Source organism: Acipenser ruthenus, chromosome 14 (assembly GCF_902713425.1).
Source record: "Acipenser ruthenus chromosome 14, fAciRut3.2 maternal haplotype, whole genome shotgun sequence".
Classification (NCBI taxonomy): domain Eukaryota; kingdom Metazoa; phylum Chordata; class Actinopteri; order Acipenseriformes; family Acipenseridae; genus Acipenser; species Acipenser ruthenus.
The window spans coordinates 25,347,872-25,375,662 of NC_081202.1; the positions used below are offsets into that span (position 1 = coordinate 25,347,872).

Genomic DNA, 27,791 nt, shown 5'->3' on the forward strand with positions numbered 1-27,791 from the left:
ATGAATCAGGACCTGAAAGGAGAGATAGAAAAGGGTTCCCTGACTGACCTGGTGCTGCCCTCGGACAAGGTGAGGCACAGGCCTCCGAAGCCGGGAGGAGAGAGGCATCCCGCAGGGAACCTGCAATAGAGAGAGATGGTGTAGTCTGGGACTCAGCACTGAGAGCGTAAAGCGGGTCACGTCCTGAGAGAAATAGAACAGAGCCTCTGGTGACGAGGTAAGATTAGCGAGGACGAGGGCGCTGAAGCAGACCTGAGGTTGGGGAAGTGAGACTCACTTGCCCCCCAAAGAATGGACCCCCAGCTCACCGCAGAAACCCCACTGTGAGACAAACAACAGGAGACGAGCCAGTGCATAACATAAAATAAATAGCTGGAAAAGACGGGAAAGGAAAGGACATACAAGACAAACTGGAGAGGTTAAAATAACGTTAGTGTGGTTTGGTTATGTGATTACCTGCTGCTGAGTGGCAAGGAAAAAAAACCCTTCCTAGAAGGGGAAAACCTCTGGTGGCCCCGGTGGTCAGGTAGCCCCCCACTCCGGGCATGCTATGTCGGTATGGGATGAACGGATGTATAAATTGATTACTGCAGAGGACCGGCGCCCCATGTTTTAATTAGATGGAGATTGATGTTGGCTTTGAAAGAAACTGCTCCGATCCGAACTGAATGGGGGGGGTATAAGGTTGGGGAAAAAAGGCCGGTTTTGGAGAGGAGAGTGGTGAGAGCATCCTATGTGTTAGTTAATACGGGATCGATCAGCAGTTTGCTACTATCATGTCTGCTTGGAATGGAAAAGGTGAACTCACATTCAGAGATTTGGGTTTCATAACTCCAGTCATTCTCCTAATAGTGGAACTCCTTAACTCATAATCAAGACAGATTTCCGGTCTCGTACCACGTCTCTCACCATGTATTAATGCTTGTAGTATTTGAAAGGATGAGCGGACATGTGACTAGATTGCTGAGGAAGTCAAGCGAAATGGCTGCCACGATCCGAGTATTGGAGGCAAGCTGGAGCGTTGGAAGCTCTGGAGGAGGGCAGTTGCAGATTTAAACTAAAGCAACTTTTGGATGCTGCAATAGTAAGCAGATCTGAAGAGGGAGCCGAGATCTGCTGTAGTGAGGAGTGATTAAGAGTAGAGAGTGGGATCTGCTGCACAGTGCAGAGATCTAAGGAAGTAAATGATAGAGTGCTGTCAGTAGTGTGCAGAAGCCCAGCTGTAGAGAGCAGAGATCTGCTGAAGCAGTTATCTGTCATAGTGAATGGTGGACTGCCATCGGTAGTGATATTGGTCTTTGAGTGTTAAGGTGGTTTAGATTGAGCCGAAGATGGGGCTGCCTTTGGGAAGAGATAAAGAGAGAATAAAGAATACGTTGCTGCAAAACCTATTGATTTGATCAGGAGCAGTCTATGGGTATATTGTCCAGTGCTGGGTAGGAGGGTGCCTTGACTGAAACGTTGAAAATACATGACTTCTGCAATGAAAGAGGACCTGCTAAAATATATAGAACTTAAGGTGTCATACTGCCATCTAGAGTTTATGATTACAATAAAACCGTTGACTTAGAAAGTGATGCAGGGTAGAATATTTGATTATTGTGATTAATAACTCTCGCAATAGGAATGTTTATACTAAATGTTCTGATGGTGTATCTGATTGCATTTGGCAGAGGGAGGTAGAATGGGCTGTGAATCCGCAGAGTCCGCAGGCATTGGCTCGCGGACTGCTGAAAATGCGGTTAAGAGGACTGACTCGGGGAAAATGGTTATCTCCTGCTGAGATGGCGGCGGTTTTAGCGGAGAATGTTTATCGTACTCATAGAACATAATACCCCTGTATCTAAGAGAGCTTGACAACGTAAAATAAATATTCATCCGGCTCCTGACAGCGGTGTGGAACTTGATGTTGCGTGTAACATTGATATCTTTACCGTTAATTATTTATTTGGCAAAAGACCTGAATGTTATTGTTTAAACTATGTTTCCAGTTGGTGGAAGCAGATATCTCCTATTATTTGCTTTCGAATGTTTGGAGAGAGTGTGGTGCCTAATGGTAGAGGCTAAATGAGAACCAGATGCAACTGCTGATGTTAAATTGTACTTGGGCTATGCTTTATGATTCTTTGCAGTGTGAGACGGACTGTTGGGACAGACAGCGAGATAGGGGAAAACTAGCAATAAACGATAGTGATACTGGATCCCACAAATATATGATTTAATTGTGCCTAGAGCTAGATGGAGAGAGTCTGTTGCATGAGCAATGAAAGGAAGGATCCAGTCTTGATTGAATAGAAAGGAGGAATTCAGTTTTGAGCCCAGAAGACTGATAGCAGTTGCGGCCTGAGGTGCAGGACAACCTTGTGGATAGAAAGTCTGCAATGGGGCCAGAGCTTCGGCTTCCAGAATCTGGTGATTCATGAAACCCCTGAATCCTGCAAATGAGGTGACTGAAAAAGGGGCGAGTCGTGAGTGGGGCTGAGATGTAGTCTTCGTAGAATAGTGAGAGCCTGTTCCATTTTTTAATTAATAAATGCACCTTTGATGACCTTCTGCTTTAAGGGTCTTACTGACTTTGCATGTTAGTGTAGCTACAGCTGAGCACAGGTTCTCAAAATTGAAACTAATCCAGACTTATCTTCGATCAAACATGAGCCTTGAATGGCTAAATGGCCTTGCAGAAATCTCAATTGAACGGGACATCTGCCAATCTATCAACTATTCAACAATCACTGTGGTGGTGGGGTGGGCTTTTTTTTTTTGTAGGGGGCCCCAAAATTGCTAGAACCGGCCCTGTATATATATATATATATATATATATATATATATATATATATATATATATATATATATATATTGTAGCACAGTGGGGGATGGGATTGGAATCATCCCCGCAGTAAAATGTATGGTTTTTGGTAGTTTGGGGAAATGCACATTTGTTTAATTGTTTGATTGGTTTTGTTAATTGTTTTATTGCATAATTATCCCCTGCACCTGGTGCTTATTATTAAATTGGGGCCAGGTGCAGGGTATAAAAGAAAAACAGTTGTTGGGGACTGCTGAGAAGAAGGCGGAAAGTAGTACTCTGCGTCCTGGCAGTCGCAAAAAAAAAAAAAAAGGTGCTGTATTCAACCTGTGTAGTTTGTGTTTATTGGTTTAGTGGGGAAACAGCCTAGCCTGCCCCACTTGTAGTCAGGGTGTTCTTGTGTGTTAGTTAGTGCTCGTAGAGAGCTAGGTGTTCATTTTGTGTTTGTTTGATTGTGTTTGTTTGATTTCAAACCCTCCATCTCTGTGTCTGGTCGGTATTTTAAAGGGCGAAACGAACCCGAGCCGCAAGGCTCGTTTACAATATATAGGGCTACTGATTTTCCACGATCGTGCAATTAGGCATTGGGAACGGAATTGGCATTTTGGGAATGGAATTCTGCTTTGCAACAAAAAAAAAAACACACAAACAGTCTTTTACCGCTATTATTGTCCTATACGTTTTTGTATGTTTATTTGGATCATTGGATAACGAGAAAACAGGTGGTTTTGTGGGTGTTATGCTGATGGACTGTCTGTCTCTGTTGTGGCGCTGCCTGTGTGCTGTGTGAGTCGAGTTGTTTAAAGAGTTATATTCTGTGGAATAATTTTGGAGTTGTATATACAGAAAAGTGAAAAGTACCTGAAAGAAACAAATGATCGTCAACCACCTGTATTCATTTATTTAATTATTATTGCAAATCCGTTACTCCATCACCCGCTCAACACAAGGAAACGGCACAGGGGTTGAGGTGAAACCTTTAGTTTTATAACTTATTAGTTCTCATTTATCATTAACTCCTTAATAATACTATGTACTCAGAGTGATTTTTAGTTTTTTTACTCGTGTTGCTATAACATGGCTCTCTCTACTCTAGCTACTGTAGTAAGAACAGAAAATGGTGAAAATTGTAGATTCAACAATGAGTGGACCAATAAATACTTATTTATTTTACCTGTACCAAACGCAAATGTGTCAGTAGTTAAGGAATACAATATGAAAAGGCATTTTGAAACCAAACAAGGAGCTTTTGGAAATACGTATCCCGAGGGCACAGTAGTTAGAAGCTCAAAAGTAGAAGGGCTGATCTCTTCTTAACAGTTATACTATTAATATGTCACATACATTAAAATGTTTGTAATGATACTGTGTTAAATTCTCACACTGTTCTATTATTAAAGTACTATTCATATGGTAAAATGTATAAGTCTTGTTCAATATATGAACATTAAGTTATGTAATATTTATTATTGCTTAAAAATGTGCAGAGTAAAATACTCTGGTCCGCCTACACCTAACTTTTTTCCAATCTGGCCCCCTTAAATTAAAAAAAAAAATAGTTGAAGAGCCCTGCTCTAACTAAGACAACTCTATCTGTCCAGGGTATACGAGAAACACATGCAAGCAGGTTGGAGTTTTCATTTGAAGGTGTGTATATTTACAACAAAAAAATACACCTAATTATAACTATCTTCATTTTAATAACAAGTGATTGCTCTAAGCTGCCAGCTCACAGCTCCAGTAGAATTGAAATGTTTGTATTTTTCTCTAATTTCCTTTGCATAGATGATGCGTGTTTGCTTTGGGTTGCTTGTAGAGGTAGAAAATAATTCAAAGCACCTTCTCTCCATGAACCTGAAATTATTTGACCTGCCCCTACATCTTCTTGGTCAGTGCTTCCAGGTGGAGTGTAAAGCACACTTCTGGTTGAGTTGCTCCACAAGTAATTGTGCAAAGCACATGCAGCCAGTGCTAATATTTCTACTTTTTCTGGAGCCCAGGTCCAATTGGTCTCTGGAAAATATGCCAGTGGTTTGCCAGTATTCCAAAGGCATTCTCCACGCAGCGCCTTGACCTAGAGAGACGATAGTTAAAGATCCTTGTCTGTTTGTCCAGGTTTGCTCGTGTGTAGGGCTTCATCAGGTAAGGTTTAAGTGCAAAGGCCTCACCTGCCACTACCAAATGTGGCACGTTACTATTCTACCAATTTCAACATTTCTGTTTATTATTATTAAAATATATATATAGCTCACTTATAAATACATATTTACATCAACATCCATGAACCTTCTGTTTCGAGATTGATTGAGCTGACATGGACTGACCCTATATTTATATAATTTAATATCCATCGCTTTCCTCTTGCGGAACGAAACGTCATTAATAAGGTGGTTGATAAATGTGCAAAGAAAATAAAAAGTTTGTATTTATGAACTTACAGTATTTAAACACTTGCTCACCTTTCTCTGACAAGTATTTAAAACGAACAGTTCTGACACTGTGCTATGCTCCAAGTTTTTGTTCGTGATGCCATTTTGTAAACATTATATGAGCTTTAACAGGAGGGCAGGTCTTGAGGTTCCCTTGGACACACTACAGATCCCACAGTGAGAGCAGCTTCAGCGACTATGTTTCCATTAATATATTGAAGTGAATAAAGTCTTATGCGCATTTGAAATTCAGCAAAAGTAATGCGCATAATCAGCCTAAAATTGGGTTTCCATTCAAATCAATTTCTAGCAGACAAACTGGCCGACGTGATGATGTTGTGGGCGGAGCTAAAGTTATTTGTATCGAAAACTGAAATACGCTAGAAAAATAGTGAGACAGACCGTTTCCCTGATTTTACTTTACAAATGTATGCGATTTTACTTATACTTATAACGTGTCACATCTAGCGAATAACCCCAGTTTACTAAACAGCAGTCTACTGTCCATCACTTCCCACCAGTTTATTATTCACAAAAACATAATTATTCTGAAAGAATCTAACCATAATATTTGACCGGTGTACTTGAATACTATACTTTTTGTATTGTAAAATTTAGTACGTTAGGCTAACTACAGCTTGATTTGTTTTACCCCATAAGAATCTTAATTAACTGATATTTTGGTTATAGCCTACTATAAAGGTAGCCTACTATTTTCTCATAAATTACAGGAGCATTTTCACCTTTTCTTGTAATTTATGAGAAATGTTAAACGTTTAATAAGCACACACTTTTCATATTGTTTTTCTTTCTTTTCCCCCTCATTTTTTTTCTCTATTAATAAACAGGGAATAAACACAAAATTAAGCATCTGACTGATTTTTATATACAGTAGTATATAGAGCAATTGTTTCAGTTTGTGTAAAATCAATAGAGAACATTACGAAGGGGGTTTCAAACTTTGTTTTATGTAGGCTAATGTTTGATCCAATTGCGTGGACTGCAAAAGAAAAAGGGGGAAAGGCAGAATGCTATATATGGTAAATGTACTGATTTTTCTTTGTAATTAATTACATTTATTACTGAATTTTATTTATATAGCCTATTTACAATAAAATATTCATTAAAATGTATGAGTTTATCAGAGTCATTTTTATATTAATTAAAACTCATGCCATAAAAGCAAGGAATTTATTTGTACAGGAAAGATTGGTGTTCACGACGTGTGACGTATAGATATTAAAATAGGCTACATTATTCTGTTAGAACTGGAGAATTAAAGCCATTGCGCACGTGTTCTCTACAGCGGTTAACTTTTCAGCAGCAAAATGGTTTTAGCAGAAAAAACTCAATTTCAGGATGTTCTTGAACCAAATGATACTGATGCTGTTACTCCAGCTTGCTTCAGCAGTTATCAGTATTGTTAGGAGACAGAGAAGATCTAGAAGACAGCTGTATCACCTGGAGCGGTTACTACTCACAACCACAAAACGGAATCCACCTCGAAAGTGGGTGTACAAGCGTTGCAATATATTTTGGGAATATATCATGCAAGATCATTTTAATGATCAACGCTGGCATACCCATTTCAGGATGACCAGGGAAGCTTTTAACAAACTGTGCATTAAACTTGACCCGTATATTGCTCCAGAACAGTTCAGCCCAAGATCACCTATACCAACAGAAAAGAGATTTGCTATCGCTGAATAAGCTCTAAAAAACACGCAGTTTCTGCAGTCTCCCAGTTGCACCTGTTACTGTTAGTCGCCATTTTTCCCTCCCAGTTAGGAACTTCCATAGAAGCTGCAGTGCACTTTGGGGGATTCGCTTATTTTATGCAAATAAAATTATTTCCATTTAAAGTTATGCGCATTAAGGCACCTTAATTCGCATTTTCTGAAAATATCGACTTTCCTAAAACCCTAAGGTCTAGGGTTTTTAAAAGTTCGAAAAAATGTACACGTTTTTGTGAATTATACCCATTTCCATTGAGCTTGTTGTATATTTTTTTTACTCCGCAGACTTTTAGCGAATAAATCCACTGCAATGGAAACCACAAAGAAGACGTGAAGTTTTATAGTATAATAATCGATCGAAATTGTGCAGTTTATTAATCGTTCGAAGTCGGCTTCGGTGTTTAATTTAATAATCGGAAATTAACCGTATTTTCGATTAATCGCTCATCACTAGTCACTGGGCTTAAAACATATTTACTGCATTTGCTGCAAATGTAATTGATCAAAACCAAGTTTAATTAAATTGACCAACAATTTTTTTTTTTTTTTTAATGTATACTATAACGGTACTAAAAAAAAAAAAAAAATTGAACTAACTTACTTATTTGGAGACAGTCTTGCTTAATCAATGCAAACACTTAAGCTTGGCTCCAAACTAATGTACTTAGAGCCCTAAATAGGAGAGCGGTAGTGTGTTTTAGTTTTATAAGGTATAAATATTCAGTTGCAATGCTCAACTCCACAACACACACTTCCACTACACGCGTCTCATTCAGTTTCCCCAACACTGATTGGCACTTGGCCGGTTCAAAGGTTCTACTCTGTGATTGGGTAAAGCGGAGCTGTGTAAAAGATTTAAATTTTGAATAACAAACCAGGTTGCAGAGACAGTTGCTGCAAAAATAAATGGTTGAGGTAGAGTTTAGTCATTTGTATTGAAAGGTTTAGTTTCAATGGATTTTGTGGAGGGAGGAAGGAGAGCATTGCATCACAATTCTAATGACAACTTTAACAGTAGATGAGCTGTTGTTTACTAATGTAAGTAACTTATACAGTGAGTGTTTTGTAAATGCATATTTTATTTGTCCAGTTTTTGTAGAAATCCAAGAAAGCCATGGCTTCTCAACCTGGTCTCCTTGAACACACAGCACATGCTTAATAGACACTTAGATTTTGTTTTGTTTCTTAATAAAGCAAAACTACAGGTGAAGTGGGTCGTTTTAGGCCACATTTAAAAATAAATAAATAATATTTCTTATATGTGTTTTTTAGAATCTGTTTTTCTTTCAAATGACTGATTTGAATCCCATGGTATATTGTCTTTCTTTTGTGATTCCATTCATAATACAAAGCCCTTTTGATATCCATTCCCATTTCATACATATTTCTTTTAATGATACATATTTACATATGTATGTAATACATTAAGCCAATTTAAAAAAAAAAATCCTACTTTATTATTTTTCTTTAGGAAAAGGGAGAATGTATGATACACTTAAAACAGAAAGAGACTGTGGGGAATTGCACACACCTGTAAGTATTTTAGTACAGTATTTGGAAATTATCTTGTCTAATTCACTAGGTGGGATTGGCATTTGTTACAATATGTATGTGTCTAAATTAAAGCAAATAATGTCCTACAGTATTATGATTACACATTTTTACTCTGTGTACTGCAGCTATATTTGCCTTTCCTTGTTAAAATTCCTACATTTCAAATGGCTTCTCAGCCATTCAGGGACCACATTTTGTTCATGCTATAACTTATATATTTCCCTTGTCACACAGTACATCAAAGCCTCTAAATTCAGAAATGGGTATGTTGTCAAGGTATTTGACTTCATCAATCTTCAGCTAAGGCTCAACTGCCCAGACAGTGCTACCAAACTTGGGTGTGTTCTTGTTGGACATTGTTGTGTGTGACACCATTTGGGCAGTAGAAAAGCACCGTTTGGAGTTCTGAGTTTAGTGCAAAGCACAAAAGATATAATGGTATTATAAATATAGTGCGTTGACTTTATAGTGAATGTATTTTGGATGATAATTTAAGCACCATATTTCAGTAATTGTTGAATTATATATGTTGCTTTAACCAGGTGCAGCTATTAGAGTTTCTCTCTGGAAATTCAGATTCTTGTAATGTGGCTGATGTTCTCATTCCTCCAGTTCCGGCAACACCATCCAACAGGCAAAGTCTGAAAAATTCAAAAGGTACTTGTGGTACAACATGTACTGGTTTTAAACTCTATTACCCCCTATATTTAAACATGCCCTGCATACTTCAATAACAATACAGTATTAAAAATGGCTGGTAAATATCAACCTTGGAGATACAATAGCAAAAAGAGTGTCTAATGCCAGTGTCTCCATATTGCCCAACAAGCATGCCTCAAGAATACTGTGTACATAGAGGGAGCAGTTAAATCTCCTTGCCCATTCAACTGCATTTGAACCCTATTCACTGCTTATATGCTTTAAGCTTCCAGTATTTTCCAAAGTTAAGAGCAGCCATAAAATTAACAAAATAAATTAAAATAAAACCCACCCAGATCTAACATGATTGGGGCAAATAAACCTCTATGACATAAGAGGTTCTAGAATTTCACATGTTGGAACATTGTGCTCTAGGGCTAAACAAAATTTAAAATCTAGACTGTCCAAGCATATGGGATAAAAACATCTTACAGTAAGCCAAGACATCTGTTGTTAATTAAATGTAAAAAAACAAACATAGGGATTAGGTACTGGCCTAATGCACAAGCATTTCATCTCTTCCAAAAAAGAATTACAGTAGTCTATATTTTTTTCTGCACCACAATAGCTGCTTAAACAGCAGCAAAACAGGGATGATTTTACCTTTATGGTGTGGTATAGAAGCATCAGTATGCAGCATTTATATTGAGCAGTCTGAATATTGGAGCAACAGAAATAAGAACCGTTCAAATGATTCCAAACATCATAAATGAAAAGGCTTAGGGATGGCTTTTAAATGCAGTCCATCGTTCTCTTCATTTTAATCTTCAGCGATTCTGTCGATTCTGTTACAATATAATATTTGTTTTTAAATTCTAGCTTCCACGCTATCATATTTCTAATTGACAGATTGCTAAACCTGTTTATATCTTATCTTTTCTTTCCAATGCAGTTGCCGACAGTGGTAAAGAGGTTAATCTGTGCATATTTAAAGTTGTTGGTGAACTCCAAGAATTATCTGGCTGTGGCCCATGTGCTAAACATTCCAGACCAAGGTCTTGGAAGGGACGCCTTCACTGATCTAAAACATGCAGCACACGACACGCAGACGTCCCTTTTTTTGGTAATAAAATGGGGGGGGGGGGGGGGTCTGTCACAAGCTTAAAAGATTTTTCCTTGGCTCCACAAACAAAGTTACTGACTCTTTGTAAATGGCCCATGGCATGCTAACTTCATACTGAAACACTATAATTGATATAACATTCTGTTTACATTGCTATAAGTGAGTGATAGATAAAAACGATCCCTGCTTTTAAGTTGTATGGAGTGTCCCAAGAGAGTCTATATTGAAAACTGAGATAGAAGTGATTATTATTATTTTTTGCTAAAGCAAATGTTTCCACAGTACTGTGTATTACAGTACTCCATGAATGACAAGTATATTTCAAATTGTTAATGCGTGTGTTCTTTCCTAGCAAAAAGTCAGGGCAAACAAGTTGACAACACAAGTGAAAACATAGCAGAGAAGCAAGCAGGACATTTCAATTGTCAATAACCATCCATAATTGCAATGAATGAAGTAGAACATACAGTACTTCTATTCTGTGTGTGATATGTATATTCAGGAATGTACCCATAAAGATAAAAACTATATTTCACACTTTTGAACTTCACCACTGATTTCTACTGTATGTTTTTTGAAATGAAGAAACAAAAAGGGCTTTTTATATGCTAAAAACAATGTTGTCCTATTGAAGGGCATTAAAGATGATGCTGACCACAACCAGGCATGTGAGGTACATTTGATGCTGTGATTTTGGTACTTATACATGTATGCTGACTACAAGGTTCAAATAGAGGGAAGAGGGGATGGTACCATATTAAAAATAGACTTCTTATTTTTGCTTAAACTTTTATGTTTTCCTTATGAATATAGGCTGCAACATCATTCATACAAACTGGCGGAAAAGGCTATGCCCCTTCAGAGACAGATCCACTAAGGAAGCATTTGAAAGCGCCTTCAGACTTTGTTCACTTCACAGACAATTTAGAAGAACTACTTGGAGAAATTCCTGACCTGAGGTAAACTTTGTTTTTGTCTCGCCCTCTTTAAAACTTTTCTCTATTTTGCGTTAAAAATACATTTAGGTTTGCACAAGACACAAATACATTTTTTTTATCATTATTTCTATTTTCAGGTTAAACATTCTGCATAACCTTTTTTGAAGATTGGTTGTGTGGAAAGCATTAGTGTCACATGGGTTAATAGAAGATAGCAGAGCGTCTGTGTCAAGTTGTGCATCTGTTTCCCCTTGCTCGGCTGCCTAATTAATTGTTAAAACACTGGGACAACGCTATTAAGCATTTATAACTATACAAAACGAAGTTAATGCATTGTTGCAACCTGTCAACCTCCATGTTCCTACATTTACAGCAGCTTGGTGTAGAAAACAAAGGGTATGATCAAGTAGTTTTGGAAAATCAAAACCGTTATATCTCTAAACTGTATTCCTATGCTGTACAGGTCAGTGAATGCAGCACTTTGTTTTGGCTTGAAAAACTGCTTGAAGTCAAAGCAAAACTACATGCCAGATAAAGTATAGTAAAACATTGTGTGTTTTATATCATTGTACAACTATATTTATCTTATGATCAGTCAGTAATGATCAATACTTTTTTGCATAATTAAAGTAAAGCATTATAATCGGCAAATTACACTGTAAATGCGGCTACAGTTAAAAGTTCCAAGTATAATAAAGGTAATGCTTTGCTAACACACCCAGATGTTGCAGTTTTGAGCGATTTAATGTTTCTAGTGTAGCTTGTGCATATCAAGTTATCATACCTTCATGGTCTGATACCGTCTGTAACTGTGATGGTGATGGTGTGCTGTCGAACTAATGGTGTCAAGGACGCTCAGATTGGTTGTATTCCCTGAATGCTTGATTCGAACCTTACACATTTTACACACAGCATGACTTATCAAGAAAATGAGACGAGTCCACACTGGATTTTAGAGCAGGTTGAATTTTGCCACTGCCCTGATGAGATTATTATCAGCATTAATAACGCGCCTCCGCTCAGCTTCCTTTTCGTTCCGCTGCCAGCGGACTTGACAAAAACATCCTTAACACAGTGAATGGTAAGGGAGGCTGCTACAGTACATGCTAATAATTAATATTCTCCAATTATCAGTGTAGACACAATTTAATGCATGCTTATGTTTGTTAGCAGATACAATTTTACTGTGAATCGATGAATCGGCAGACCACTAATCAAAATGCACATGCCTTGCAGTGAACAAAAAGAAAACAGAGATGTACCTGGCAACAGTTCAAATAAGGAACTGTGTAGAACAGAAACAAATTCTACATACTGTCAGTTCCAAAGCAAAAGTGTTTGCAGCACCCAAGGTCTTCTATCTAGGCTGGATGATGGACAGTAAACATTTAAAGGAGAAAGGCACACATATTTAAGGTGAGCAGAGATTTTGTGATGGAGGTCGACTCGTCCTGCCATTTTGCACTGGGGAGAGCACTTGCTTTTATGTGTGGAGTCATTTTGTTCCATCTGAGGCTCTAACCTACTTTATCCCTATAAGAAATGTGAATCTTATTCTACCATTATGTTCAGTTATTTATATATTTCTATTTCTTCATCTCCTACATGATGATCCTTTCATTTTACATTTGTTGGTATTGTCCATTTGTATTTTTTCTTATTTATTTAAAAGTGTGGTTACAAGTGGCACACATGTTAAGTTTACTCTCTCGTGAAATAGATGTTGTATCCTATATTTTGTCCAAATTGTTGTGGTATTATACATCATAGGAAGAAATGCTAATGTTGTTATGTGTTTGCAAGATTTTATATATTTCTTGCTGATTGAGATATGCCACTACTAGAGGTAAGTTCCCTATCAAGTACGAAATGTCACCCGATCTGACTAGAATCAGTTGATTTAAATGGGACGTTATCAAAGAAAATCATCCCATAGGAGTGGGACAAAAGGTACTGAGTATCCTCCCAACATTTGGTCATATGCGACTTACACTTAACTTGACCCCTAAACCTAATCTCTACCCTTAAACCTAACCGTGTTACTATTAAACTAACTGTTACTATTATTTCAACACCACTTCTTTAGCACCCTCTAGTGGCTACTACATCTGACGTCCATTAAAGAGCTTGATCCGGACCTACTCCACCTGTTGGGAGGCTAGTTTTTGCTTGATAATGTCCCATTTAATCAACTGATTCTAGTCCAATCAGGTGGAAATGTAACCATTACCTCATGGGTATTAATCCTTTGATACTGTCTAACCTGAATAGGTATTCCAAAGCTGCACACAGTGCCAGTGACACAGTCGCGCCCGCCCCCGAGGGTATAAAAATTTGTTATGAAAACTATATTAAAATAACGATTGTTGTTTGTTTACTGTATTGTGTGAGAACAAATATTTATTTCTGTTTTTTCCACAGAAACACTGACGCGGCAGCTGGGTTCCGCTGTCCTGCATTAGACGCGCTGGGTCAGGCTGCTTGAAGTTTTCTCAGTGTCTCGTTGCCACATTAAGATCTTGCAGAATTAGTGTGAAGACTTTTAGCTAACAGTATGCTTTCCTTAGTTTTTAAACTATTGGTAAACCAAGAGTGTTATAGGTCCCTATATCGCTCCCCTGGTAACCGGCTCTGCTTCAGGTCTGACTGCCTGCAGTCCTTCCTGTAATGTCTCATTGCCGCTCTAGTTTCTGCTTGCAGTACCGCTGAGAAGGCTGTCGGGGACAGTAGGCTTCCTCCAGTCTTAGGGCTGTGTTGCATTTAGCAGCCATATATTTTGCTTCATCTGTAACTGTAGGTCACTGATCTATCACCCTTCTTGGTGAACGGGGTAACCATAATGGTAGTGTACCATGCTCTGCACCGTTTGCACAGTACCTTGTGTACTGTGCTCCGTACTGTACTGTTTGCACTGTACCGTGCTCCTTGCACCGTACCGTTCACGTACCGTTCCATTTGCACCGTACTGTGGGTACCGTGCACAGTACCGTGTGTGTATAGTTCTGAACTAGTGCTTAAACTGGTACTTAAGAACGGCGAATCCTGCTTGAGTTTGACTCGCGCTGGTTTTATCTTTTTACAATACTTGCCTGTAACATACTGTACAGCGGCGGTGCTGCTTGTATTGTCTGAGACAGCTGGGTTTTTTGTTACAAGTACTGTATACTGCACCAGCCCTGTTACTGTAAGGGCTGTATATAGGAGCTGCAGCTCCAGCCCTGTTACCCACATTGTGCACAAGTGTACCTACCCTGTGCTACAGGCACCAAACTGGTACCAAACAGCATTGCTTGTCATGCAAGTCTTTAATGCTTACTAGCAACTGTACATGTACATTGTTTGCTATTTGCCTAGGGTTATCCCAGTGACACATGCAGTGCCAGCCTGCCTGTCTAGTACCAAACAGGCTTTGTTGACGGTCCAGTTACTGTCTTAACAAGCTGAGGCATTAACTGTACATACTTACTATACATTATTATTATTATTATTATTATTATTATTATTATTATTATTATTATTTATTTCTTATCAGATGCCCTTATCCAGGGCGACTTACAGTCAAACAGAAATACATTTCAAGAATCACAGTACAAGTAATACAATTAAGAGCAAGAGAAATACAATGACTTTGGTTCTAGCAAGTACAAGTATGACAAAATACGATTCAATAACGGAGCAGATAACAGTGTCAGTGATAGTTACATCAGGATATAATTAAATACAAAATACTACAGATTAAATAACACTTGTGACAGATTACAGTACTCTAAAGTACAGGATTAAATGCAGTAAAATAGGGGGCAGATAAGAGCAAGTAAAGCGCATTTAAGGAAGAGTGATAAGTGTCCAGAGGGAAAAAAAGAGGAGTTCTACAGGTGCTGTCTGAAGAGGTGAGTCTTGAGGAAGCGCCGGAAGGTGGTCAGGGACTGGGCAGTCCTGACATATGTAGGAAGGTCATTCCACCACTGCGGGGCAAGGGTGGAGAAGGAGTGGGCTCTGGAGGCAGGGGAGCGTAGAGGAGGTAGAGCCAGTCTTCTAGTGCAGGAGGAGCGGAGAGGTCGAGTGGGGGTGTAGGGAGAGATGAGGGTCTGGAGGTAGCTGGGTGCAGTCTGGTCAAGGCATCTGTAGGCTAGTACAAGAGTCTTGAACTGGATGCAAGCGGTGATCGGGAGCCAGTGGAGTGAGTGGAGCAGTGGAGTTGCGTGGGAGAAGCGAGGCAGAGAGAACACCAGATGAGCAGCGGAGTTCTGGATGAGCTGGAGCGGACGGGTGGCGGACGCATGGAGGCCAGCCAGGAGGGAGTTGCAGTAGTCTAGGCGGGAGAGTACCAAGACATAAAGAGATCAGAGGAGGGGGAGGAGGAGGAGGGAAAGAACAGGAGGTCAGATTTAGAGAGGTTGAGTTTGAGGTGATGCGAGTGCATCCATGAGGAGATAGCAGACAGACAGGTAGAGATACAGGAGGGGATGGTGGAGTCAGAGGTGGGGAAGGAGAGGAAAATCTGAGCATCATCAGCATAGAAATGGTATGAGAAACCATAGGATGCGATGAGGGGGCCCAGGGAGTGGGTGTAGAGAGAGAACAGGAGAGGACCCAAGACTGACCCTTGGGGGACTTCTGTTGAGAGAGGGCGAGGTGTGGAGGTTGCTCCACGCCAGGTTACCTGGAAAGTACGGTTGGAGAGGTAGGAGGAGAACCAGGCCAGAGCAGTGCCAGAGATTCCCAGGTCAGTGAGAGAGGATAGTAGAACAGAGTGATCGACAGTGTCAAAGGCAGCAGAGAGGTCGAGGAGAATTAGGACAGAGGAGAGAGAGGCAGCTCGGGCAGAGTTTAGTGAGTTGGTGACAGACAGGAGGGCGGTTTCAGTGGAGTGAGCAGAGCGGAAGCCAGATTGGAGAGGGTCAAGCAGAGAGTGGTTGGACAGGAAAGCAGAGAGCTGGCGGTGTACAGCCTGCTCAAGGGTTTTGGAGAGGAAGGGTAGGAGGGAGACAGGATGGTAGCTATGGAGGGAGGTGGGGTCGAGGGTAGGTTTTTTGAGGAGGGGAGTGATAGAGGCTTGTTTGAACATTGCTTGCTATTTGCATCAAACCGCTTTCTGCAAGTTTTGTGCACGTTTCTCCAAGGCGCTGTGTGTCTCTAGGAACTGGCGTTCCCGTCTGAGGATGTGTCACATAGTGCATCCCCTGCGGCTAAACTCTCCCTGTAACAGCGGATCTTATGCCATTGATCAAAAGGGCCACTGTGGTTTTGCAGGTGTCCTGGTCTACAGAGGGTTCACCATGTTGCATTACTGTACAGTGGCATTTCTGCTTGAGCAAGTGCCCCTTTGTGGGCAACAACAGTACTGTACACTACTGTACCAACCTGGTGTTACAGGCACAAAACCGGTACCAAACCGACCCTGTTCCATTCCGGTACATTCCTGGTTCCGACCTGCTACCAACCAGGGTTTTATAATCCCCAATCTGGTACCAAGCAGGCCTTGTTGACAGTCCAGCTGCTGTTTTTAGCAAGCTGAGACAGCAACTGTATATTGCTTGCTATTTGCATAATGACTGGGTTTATCCCTGTGACACATGCAAGGCCAGTCTGCCTGTGGACAAGTAGATGCTCTTCCTGCCTAAGGCAGGAGCACGCAAAGGAGGCACTGCTAAACCACATTTCTGAGAGTTTTGTGTGTATTCTCCAAGCGTAAGTTGGAGAAACAATTCTCCTGCAGCTCTACAGAGCTCTCTGTGTCCCTCACCTGTACTGCGCTCTTCCCCGTCACCCTCTCATAGAGATGTGGCTGCTTCCTCACCCCATAGCTCTGTGCCAAGGGAGAGCCACACGCCCGGGAATGGAGAAGGTGTTGACAAAGTCTGTAGACCCCCACTCTCCTGGAGTAATCCATAAATTAGCCATGTATAGCTCACCTTCAAACCGTGAGCACCGATTCTGCCGTTATTATAAATGCTTTCCTGTTAAAAATATACTGATGGTACACGTGCGTCTTATACAGCAATAACTAAGTCTGCATTTTTTTATTGGTCCTCATGTGTACCAGTTATGTGAACACCTATGGATCAATAGGGTACAAGGCGTTGGAAATCCATATTCTCTGCAGAAAACATGTAGACATAATAAATACTCGTCGCAGTAACTACAGTCTTTCTCTTTGTGACCTGATGTTGATGCAGACAAACATGGTGATCCAGCGAATTATAAAATACACCATATGTTTAATAAGCATCTTTTGAAAAACAAGAAGTTGCCAGACATTTGATTCCCTAGAAGACAAAGTGAAAAATCAAGAGGTCATTTTAAACTTTTTTATTAACAGAACATTAAGATTTAAAAAAAAAAAAAAAATTAAGTTGTACATGGACCCTTTTTAATTTGTTGTTTTGTTTTGTTTTGTTATTAAACTTACATGACATAAGCAATTAGTGTTTGTTTTTATTAGCACTATATTTTCTTACTTTATTTTTTCATGGTAACATAAAATGAATCAGAAAATGTCAACTTTGTGCTTAAAATAAGCATTTAATATTGTAAATGTTTAGCATTGCAAATAAGACCAAACTAGTGGATTATTAGTTCACGTTCAAGAGCTCTTACCTTATGTGTGCCGCACTGAAAGTATTTTGTGTGGCTTTTGTAGGTTCAATGTTGTTTTTTATTATTATTATTATTATTATTATTATTATTATTATTATTATTATTATTAAAGATCAAAAAAACAAGAGGTAAAGGAAGGTGCCTCAAAAATAGAAATTCACAAGGACAATTGAAAGTGTACATAGTTCTTTTTTGACCTTTAACAATTAAAAGGGAGTGACTTTCTGATGTAAACAAGGTGCATTTGAGATCCGAAGGAACAAGAACATTAAAAGAAAGGACGTGCTGTACAACATTTATTTCAGCCCTTGTGCACAGCTAAGGAAACATAGATTTGACTTGAAACTAAATATATATTTTACCTCAACTTTATTTGACTGGATACTTGCATCAAGTTTCACAACCCTATTTTACCATCCTGACTTCTGGAGTATTGGCATCAGTGCACCACAGAACTTGCTGCAGTTCAAGCACAGTTCCCCTCCCTTTCGGGGCGTGACTGCAGCATCAATCATGGACCCACAGGACACCACTGTGGTGTCTCAGGAGGTAGCAGCTCTGCTGTAAAAACGGGCTATTCACATGTTAGACCCCCTCCAATTGGAGGAGAGGTATTACTCCATGACCAAGCCTCAGACCAATCTTCGTTATCAATGTTCTAAGCCGAAGGAGGTTCAAATGTGATGATGCAACAGCTAGTTGCAGTCATTCAGGCTAGGCAATTGGTTCACCAAGGTGGACCTCAAAAATGCCTATTTTCAGATCCCCATAAGTACCTGCAGTTTGCTTTTAGGGGACAGCGTACAAGTTCAGGTTTTGCCATTTGGCCTCTCTCTAGCTCTTTTTTGAGGTGCAGAGAAGCTATGCTAGCCCCACTGAGACTCAAAGGTATCTGAGTACTCTATTATTGGACGACTGGTTCGTTTTGCCCAGTCATTAAAACTTTTCCTGGACGTTCATTAGCAGAAGTTGCTATAATTTATGTTAACTATCACACTTCGAGTAGTAAGTAGAGTAATATCTTTAACTTTGCATAGATATGTTTGAAAAATGTATTGCATACAGTGCGATAATATATACATTTAATAGTGATATAATATATATAGATGATACAGGCTACTTTTGTAAAACAAGTCTTCATGTTTTAATAACTTATTTGTGCTTCTGTTCTAACCTACACTAACCAAACTTAATCTAAGCTTGTGTATTCTAAAGTAGTGTTGGATTGCTCTTGACTATTTGACTTTACTGATTGCATCAAAAGCTTAATTGTGTGTATATCTAATGACGTGGCACCATTTGTTCCCACCACATAAAAAGTAGAATTACATTTGTCATTGAATATGCAGCCTTGAAAAGTGTTTGTTTTAGATATTGGACAAGCAAGAGAAAGTGCTGACCCTACTATCATAACACACAATACTGACATATTCTTCCTGCTCCTGGAATGAGAACAGGGTCTGTTTTATATTTCAACAGTCTTTTGAAAATAATCCATAAGCAAGTTTTTTTTTTTTTTTTTTTAAATGCTTGGTGGGAGGGGGGGGGGGGGAAGGGATGGGTGGTGGTGAGGGTCATGTCCCAGAAATAGGAGTTTAGAGTAATCTGTTTTATAAAACTGCATATATAATGTTCTGATAGACAAGGATATAATTGTCTATAAATCTGATTGTATAGAAGGTTTATTAATGGTTGACAATTGTTTAATTGGAGCCAGCATGTAAATTGAGATATGTTTACAGAAAATATTACATTTCAGATAATCTCCAACTAAAACAAAAACCCATACATCTATTTTTATAAGACAAGTGATTTCTTGTGAAGTTGATATAAAGTACAGCTCTTAATAAATGTCCATTGCCAGAAACAGTTGTGGAGTTAAATCGAAGGGTGTCTGTAGCAGACATATAAATATCTGTTACTTTGACACAGCTTGACCTCTATGAAACCAAAGGTGACTTCAAGATAAACAACTCCTTAATGTCCTTTGCTTTTTTTTAACCCCAGCCCTCTCCTTTTTTTATTCCTTTATTTACAAGTGAGGACTAAAGACGGCACTTATATAAAGGGTTATCTCAGGGACAGTAAGACATCACACAGGACCCTCAGCACTAGAAAGTGTCCAGGATTTTGGTAATTTGGAAATTTGTTATTAGAATTAGTTGCAGCTAAGATATGTTTTTGGCTTGTACTGTAACGTAATTATTATTATTTTTGTTTTATAAAACTGGCCGTATTCAGTGCAGTAGTTTAAGATGGCAGGATTTCCATGAACCAATCCTAATCCAATTTGGAACCCACTTGTAACAAAATATACAACACATTTTGTCCACTAAGCAATTTTAAGATAAAATTGCTATAAATCTGGTCAATGGCTTTATGGTTGGTTGCATTTAAATGCAGAGATGAGTGCCGTTATGTCAAGTGAAAGAGTATACAGAATCCACCTCTTTCCCAAAGCTGCTGTGTATTTAGGCAGAAACAGAAAGTCTAACATGCTTATGTCCTTGCATCATTCTGAGACTCTGAGCTCAAGGAGCTCCATTCTATCGAAATCATAAAATAGTCGTAGCTGAGCCAGAGGTCTTCTGAAACTGAATGATGCAGGGTTTGCCATTTTATATGATCTCCAATCACAACATTAAAGCTAGATTGAACATGTACTATAGTAAAGCAAGTTCATACTTGTCTTTCTTCATATGTGGCAAATAATCTGTATCTACATCTGGTTTTCTACAATTACAGTATAGTACAATACAGTTTTTTCATTTTGTTAAGCCCACTGCTGTCCAATTGGGCTTTTATAAGTACCTGGCACTGCTGGTACCATTCGTTACTTTTCGTGACTGTTTATTTCCTTCTCCGTTTAGAAAAGTAGGATAAATTTTCCTGGATGAATAATACATTCTAGCCAAGTATTTAAAAACTAAAAGTCGAGTAAATCTGTGTTTTGTTCTCTAACCTTTTAAAAGGCAGACACTTCCCACTCATTTGTTAATTAGTAGCAAATGCCCTTTCTTTTGTGGCAAGTTTATTTTCTGCAGGAATGCATTTGGAAAGAGGATTAAATGAAATTGCTTTTATTCTGTAGATCAAAAAACTTTTTGCTGCTAAAACAGAGTGTGCTAATGTGGCTCAAAGAACAAAATCCCAGCACCACCAGATGATTTCAGAGACCTAAACTTGCTTGGAAGTTGGTGAGGGAGGCTATTAAGCTCTTCCAGTCTGTGACCTGCATGATTCAAACCAGGGCTTAGGATCCACAAGCACTTGGGGAGTTAAAGTATTTTCAAGCACTGCCTGTTTATATAGCAACGATGGTGGTAATGTATGGGGGAACAACTGAACTAAGCTTGAAATGATTTAACAAAACACTATTAAGAAATCTTCTGATCTGATGTTGAATGCTAAAAGGTTGACTGAGACTTAACAGATACTTCCTTGATTTTCATGTAATCTAACATCTGGCAAAGGAATGTCTGAAATGAGTGCGTCATTGCTGGAGCTTAAAGATCAAAGCGGAGCCTCTGTGTGCGACAAATGAGTTGAGAAATGATCCATGAATAATATACATTGTGTTATGTGCTTATTCAGTGACATTACAGAGATCAGCCGGGGGCAGTTAAGAGGTGTTTTTGTTTTTATTTTTTTCTAGTTTTGCAGGGAGTCGGATCATGTCCACAATTAAGGAACGCTTGTAAAAGGCAGAAGCAGTGATGATCCCCTCTGTGCAGCAGCAGAGGAAACAGTACAAGAGCTGAGACTAAGAATTAAGAATATCATCCATTCTCAAAAAGAAGCGACCAATGCATGAACCATCAGTATTAGCCCTGCACGGGTAATGGACTGCTTTAATTCTATATATGTTGTACTTGATATAAATGGAAGTGCAGGTTTTTCTTTCATTAAATCATTTATATTAAGAGTGTTTTAAGTTATTCCTCCTTTAGTCATGACAGGTTTGTAACAAAGAGAGTATTCCATAGATGTTTTAAAGATTCCTTATACATCCCAGTTCCTGTTTTAGATGGTGTTTCATGACCCCCTAAATGCGGTATTCTTTAGTGTCTCATAGGAAGAGTATCAGAACCATCTCACTAGTTTAATCATAATGAATAGCCCAGATATTTAGAATGGACATTTTTTCATATTAAAGCATTACATAAAAGCTGCTTTGAAAAAAATTGATGCTGATGATGAGGGCATAGTTTTTTGTTTTATTATTTGGAGCTGGGGGTTCTTTCTAATTTTCCAATTTACCTGCTTTTGTATGGAACCCCTAAAAATCTTTTCATGTTTTTATTTTTACGATATACATATTATATAAATCTGTTAGATGCACAATGATTACCATTGACTCCAAGCCAACGAGTATTTAATGAATGTCTTATTATATACACTATAAAAAACAGATTTTAAATAGGTGTTGATTTAAAACAGATGTTTTTGCCCATGTTAAAGTAAACCCCTGGGATGTCCTGAGTGTTTGAGGTCAGAATACCTAGAAAAGGGCTCTAATGTGCTGTGCTGGTCTTTAAAGAAATGCAATAGATATGGCCTTTAATGGTTGATGTTAATTTAAGTTTGTCAATTAAATTCAAAATATGTAGATTTTTTTTTAAATATACTGTTTTACTAATTCTTATTCCATCTAGCCCAAATGTTATGACATAAACCATTCCACGGCATACGGTGACAGAGAGACTGTGAAGGTCCTACTTCACTTGTTGAATGAAGAGGCAACAAGTCCCCCAAGTAGAAACAAAGCTGACTTGCTGTATGGGGATGAGGGAGATATGGCTGAGGCTGGAGTAGCCTGCGTCTTAACGCTGTTTAGGTAACTATTCAGATGTATTAAAGACTTGAGGGACAAGTAGAAGAACCTATAAAGAAAATGAGTGATGTTGGGAACTCTTGTCTGATTACTGGCTCCTGATTGGGTGGGATATCTTTTTTTTTTAATGGTTGTTTTGACCCAAATTATTTTCTAAGACGTTGGCTTATTTTACATTCTGTGAATGTGGGTCATCATGACCCCAACCCTGGTAATGATGCTTGATTGGTTGAGCTTTTATAGAATACATCTCCATTTTTCTTACTTGTGTATTTACAAAAATCTGAAGAGGCTTTTTTTTCTTGTTACCATAACATGCTTTTAGAAATTGACTTGATAGTTAATTTAGTATTGGTTTCTGCATTAACTAGCAGCAGTGTTCTCCATGTAATAAACTCTAAACATGTTGTGCATTTTGTTTTTAAGGTCCTCTGAGCCATCAACTGGGTCACCTCCAAAGTCACTCCAATATCGTGTGCTAGAGCATGAAGGGAAAACAACACCAAAGGTACAAATTCCTATTTATCAGTCATCACCTTTCTCAAATGTTTTCAGAAGTTTCCATTCTGTTTGATATAAAACTGATTGACTCTAGAGCGTGCAGTTTGCAAGGAAGCTTGCAGCATGTTCTTAACTCTTCTTATATAACTAATCAAATGTATTCTAGACTTGAGGGACAATTGAAAGCTGAAGACCCTATAAAGACAATTAGTGGTAACAGTGGTTAGTTTAGTTTGTTTGTAAAAATTTAACAATATCAAGGGATGAATATTATTTTCGTATTCAGAGGATGAACTTAAACATAAATAAAGAAGTAAAAATGAAACCAAAGTTTATCCAGTTGCACTTAAAATCTTTTGCGCTTTTGAATTATACATTGTACTCCATGCATTTCTGGGATATACAGTATTCAATGTATGCTTAACTTTAATTATCCCATGGGCTAGTCAAAATGGTTAGTCTCTGAGTGTAGTTTTATATGGTGTAAAATAAATCCAAGTTGTTTAACTGCCTCACAGATCAATCATTCTGCAGCATAGCCAACTCTAACTGCTTTGTAATATTTTATTGTAAAGTTGTGAAAGATTTCAAATCAATAAAACTGTCACTGTTTATTAAGTGTAGCCTGCATTTGTTGAAAAAAATAGAAATTATGTTTCCTAGAAGACTTATTCATTTCCAGGATAAGCTAAATATATATTTTTAAATAACTCCTTGATTACAGATTACAACTTCAAATGATAGCACTACCAGATGGCAATTTGGTTATTATCCATTTGCAAGAAATGTTACTGCTGAAGCAGTTTCAATGGAATGAAATACTCCCACAGCAATTAGAAGCTTCCTGAATTTGTTTAAGCTTAAGCATTCTGCTTCAATTAAAGTTTAAAGACCATTATAGCACTTACTCTAGTTTCTAAAATAACAATGGAAACTCGCAGTATTATTGTTTCCTGTTTTTTGCCAAATGTCTTCATATGTTTGCATCCTGTAGTGTTTTTACATGCTTGTAAAAGATACTTGAAAGGTAGAGAAATCACATGCTGCCATACAGTATCTTCTTATAGATGGTTAGTTTTATGTTAACTCGATTATTGCACTTCAAGGGACTAACTAAGTTTAACATACTATTTAGAGGTGCAAAGGTTGTGTTTCTTTGTTGGTGTTAGTTGTGTATTTGTTGTTTTTCCTTTCTCCTAAAACAATGTAGTCTCAAATCTAATTATGGATGTTAATGACTTCAAGAAATTCTATGGTATTGCAATTCCCATAATCCCTGTTCAATTTTTAATGGTTGCCCATTTTTTGGAATAGTGGTCTAGCTTTATATATTATGACCACCATTAACTTTCATGATAGTAAGGTAATTGAAAGCACCTGCTTGGCTTGGAGGTGGGGGTTGATATAACAGGACTCCGTAGAGTTTTGAATCGTAGTGTGATGTACAGCTGCATACAAATTATACAGTTGATTTGCTGAGGATGTTCTGTATTGAAGTTACTTTGGGGCTATTGTTTTATCAGATGTTTCCAGACGTAATGGTATGCCTAAATCAAAAGTAGTTCCCAGTATACATTTCCAAAGTTCCTAATTCACTTTGTAAATTATTTAAAGGTAAGCATCTCTTGTGGCCCCTGGGATTTGTGTCTTGCACTCAATTTTATTGCACAAGTAGAGTAATCTTCTCTGTGCTGAAGCATACAGTATTGGATTGCACCTCTAATCTTCAGATATTGTTTTAGCTGTAGTTAAGGGTTGTTTTATATTTTGCTTGGTCCTTTGATCTTTCATTTTGCACTGGTGTATTGAATAGACAAATGTTTGGAGGCTTTTCTTGTTTTAGCTAGTGGGTTAAAAGGCAGAAATGTCAGTATCTGTAATTCAGCTCCTGGGTCAACATCAAAAGTAAAATCAAAGACTTTGGATACAAGAAAGAACACTATAAAGATGAGTCAATGTGCAGGTAAAAGCTTTCAAAGTTTTAATTATTTTACATTGGATGGAACCTGACTGTCAAGGTGGGTCCTTCATATTGTTTGCACCAGAGATGCTGCAGTCTTCTATGTTCTTGGAAGTTATTATCCACCTGTATGGGATGCATATCCCTGGCAATGGGGATATGGTGAAGGTGCTTAAATGTTGCTCATATTTCTGTTTTTGTTTTTCGATGAAGAGCCAGTCATCAAATTATGATGCAATATGGTGTAGACATTCAGTAGTTTGACAATATTAGAATCAAAGCCATGATGACCTACCTTTTTTGAGTTTTGACTTTGGACTGGTTGAACTAATGAAGGCTTTATCCTTTTGTAACCTGTGAGTTACCTCTTGTACTGCAGGTTGATATGGATTGGTGTGCCATATGAACTGAGTGTGTCTAATTACAGGTATTTTGTGAATGTGACAAAGCAAAGTAAATGAGCAAGGGTGTTTGTGAATATACAGGGGTATTAAATAGTAGCTGAAAAGTTTAAGTTACTATGCGTATCAAATTTGAAATAGAGGCTTTCTAAAGTACTATACAATGCAGCAGAAAACTCTTCGTTCTCAACTCTCATTAATGGAAATCTGTGACCTCAAACATTTGACTGCTCCAAATAACTGAGAATTTAAACACATATTTTGAGCATGTATTATAGATCATCCCCTTTCACAGTGGTGCAAAGAGGTACAAATACCTAAAATGTCCCTTCATTTGTGTGGTCTCTTTTTTTTGTTGTATCAATTATAGTGTACATGCACATTTAACAGATGTTTTCTTTCTGCAGGTAAAAGGGAATCCAATTAGATCCCAATTTGCCTGCACGTACCGTGATGATCCCCTTGTAAACAAAAAACTGCTGCAGTTCCCAAGTCTTAGTCAAGTGCCAACCTGTGTCCATCCTGCGCCTAAAAGAGCTCTGGTTCCAGTTCTCTACTTTGACAATGAACCTTCAACAGGTACGTGGCATGTCTAACACTCAGAACTACTTACCAATCCACTACTTCACAATTTCAACTCAAAATGTATGTATGTCACTGTTGACTGTGCATTTTTGGTAGAGGATGTTATTGCAGTACTGATTTGAATTGCACTTCCATGTCAAGGATATTTTTTTTTTCTGAGTATAGAGCAATCACAACAAGGTGCCTTCTAAAACTAACAGGATTCAGAAACTTTAATTGGATTGGCAAATTTCAAGCAGCGCACTTGATCCAAATGGAACACATTTAAAAATGCCCTCATACATAAGGGGCAGCAGTGTGGAGTAGTGGTTAGGGTTCTGGACTCTCAACTGGAGGGTTGTGGGTTCAATCCCAGGTGGAGGACACTGCTGCTGTACCCTTGAGCAAGGTACCTTACCTAGTTTGCTCCAGTAAAAACCCAACTGGATAATTGTATGTCAAAAAAAAAAAAAAGTGTAAAAAAGAATGTAATTGTATGTAAAAATAATGTGATATCATGTAACAATTGGAAGTTGCCCTGGATAAGGGCATCTGCTAAGAAATAAATAATAAGAACATTTATTTTGCGTGGGATAGCCAACAATTGCTTCAGTCAATTATCTAGCATATAGTGACTGTTGCCTCCAATTTAGTGAATGAATTCTTCCACTTTAGTTGTTGCCTAAGGAAGCCCAAAATGAACAGAGAGGCTTACAGTTGGTCAGCTTTTAATTGACCTGTAGTTCATTCCATTAACAGGCATTTCATTTTCAGCTCTTCAGAAATTGAAATATACAGTATCTTGATAGTTTGTAAATTTTTGTCCCCCTAATTGTTAGACACATCATCAATTGCAGCAAATGTGACTGAGAATGAAACTCTAATAATAGAGAGAAAGAGACCTGCGTTTGGCTCCACTTCTGGAAATACTCAGCAGAAAGGAAACTCAAGGAAAAAGGGCAGTGGGACTGCAAACGGTCAGCCAGGAAACAAGAGCTGCAAGAGGAAACAGGTGTATGTAAATGTTGAAAATGCTACCTGCAGTCATGAAAATGAGCCACCTCGAAAGAGAGCCGCTGGGGGACCAAAGGTATTGGATAAACCGCATAATAAATTGGACTGCAAAACAGGAGCACCAGGGAAAGGCAGCAAGGCCGTGGCCAAGAAAAGGTTGATTGCAGGCCAGGGAAAGCGAACAAACTTTTTCAGATTGTAACACTGTATCTGTGGGCTGTACTTGCATCAAATCAAGCAAGTCGGATTCCATCATGATTTAGAGTTTAGACAATACTGCAAGAAAAGTGGCAAAGCAAAACCTACTGGTTTACCTCTAATAGTCATTCATAGCTAGTTGGTTGATCTTTTCAACTCTGAGCTACAGCTATGCTGCTGTTGTTGTTGGTTTTTATTTTTTTTTTTTTTTTTAAGAACCCTAGGAAGACTCTTGATTTAATATCAACATTAGATTGTTGAAAGATGAAGGTGAAATTGTGCTATATGGCACAATTTGAATATCAGCTCGAAATTAGTGACTTTGGTATTTTAAAATCTAGATGGTTTGTCAGATTATGTATAGATTTAAAAACAGGTATTGCATTTTTATTACATGTAAATAATTTGTTAGTGTTTGCTATGTTTTTATATGCAATTTTTCTTTTTTTTTTTACACAATATCAACCATTGTTAGCAGACTGTTAAATACTTTT

General features: G+C 38.3%; 1 pseudogene; it reads left to right on the forward strand.

Moving 5' to 3' along the window:
- On the forward strand, window positions 1–27,791 carry LOC117420069 (PCNA-interacting partner-like; annotated as a pseudogene).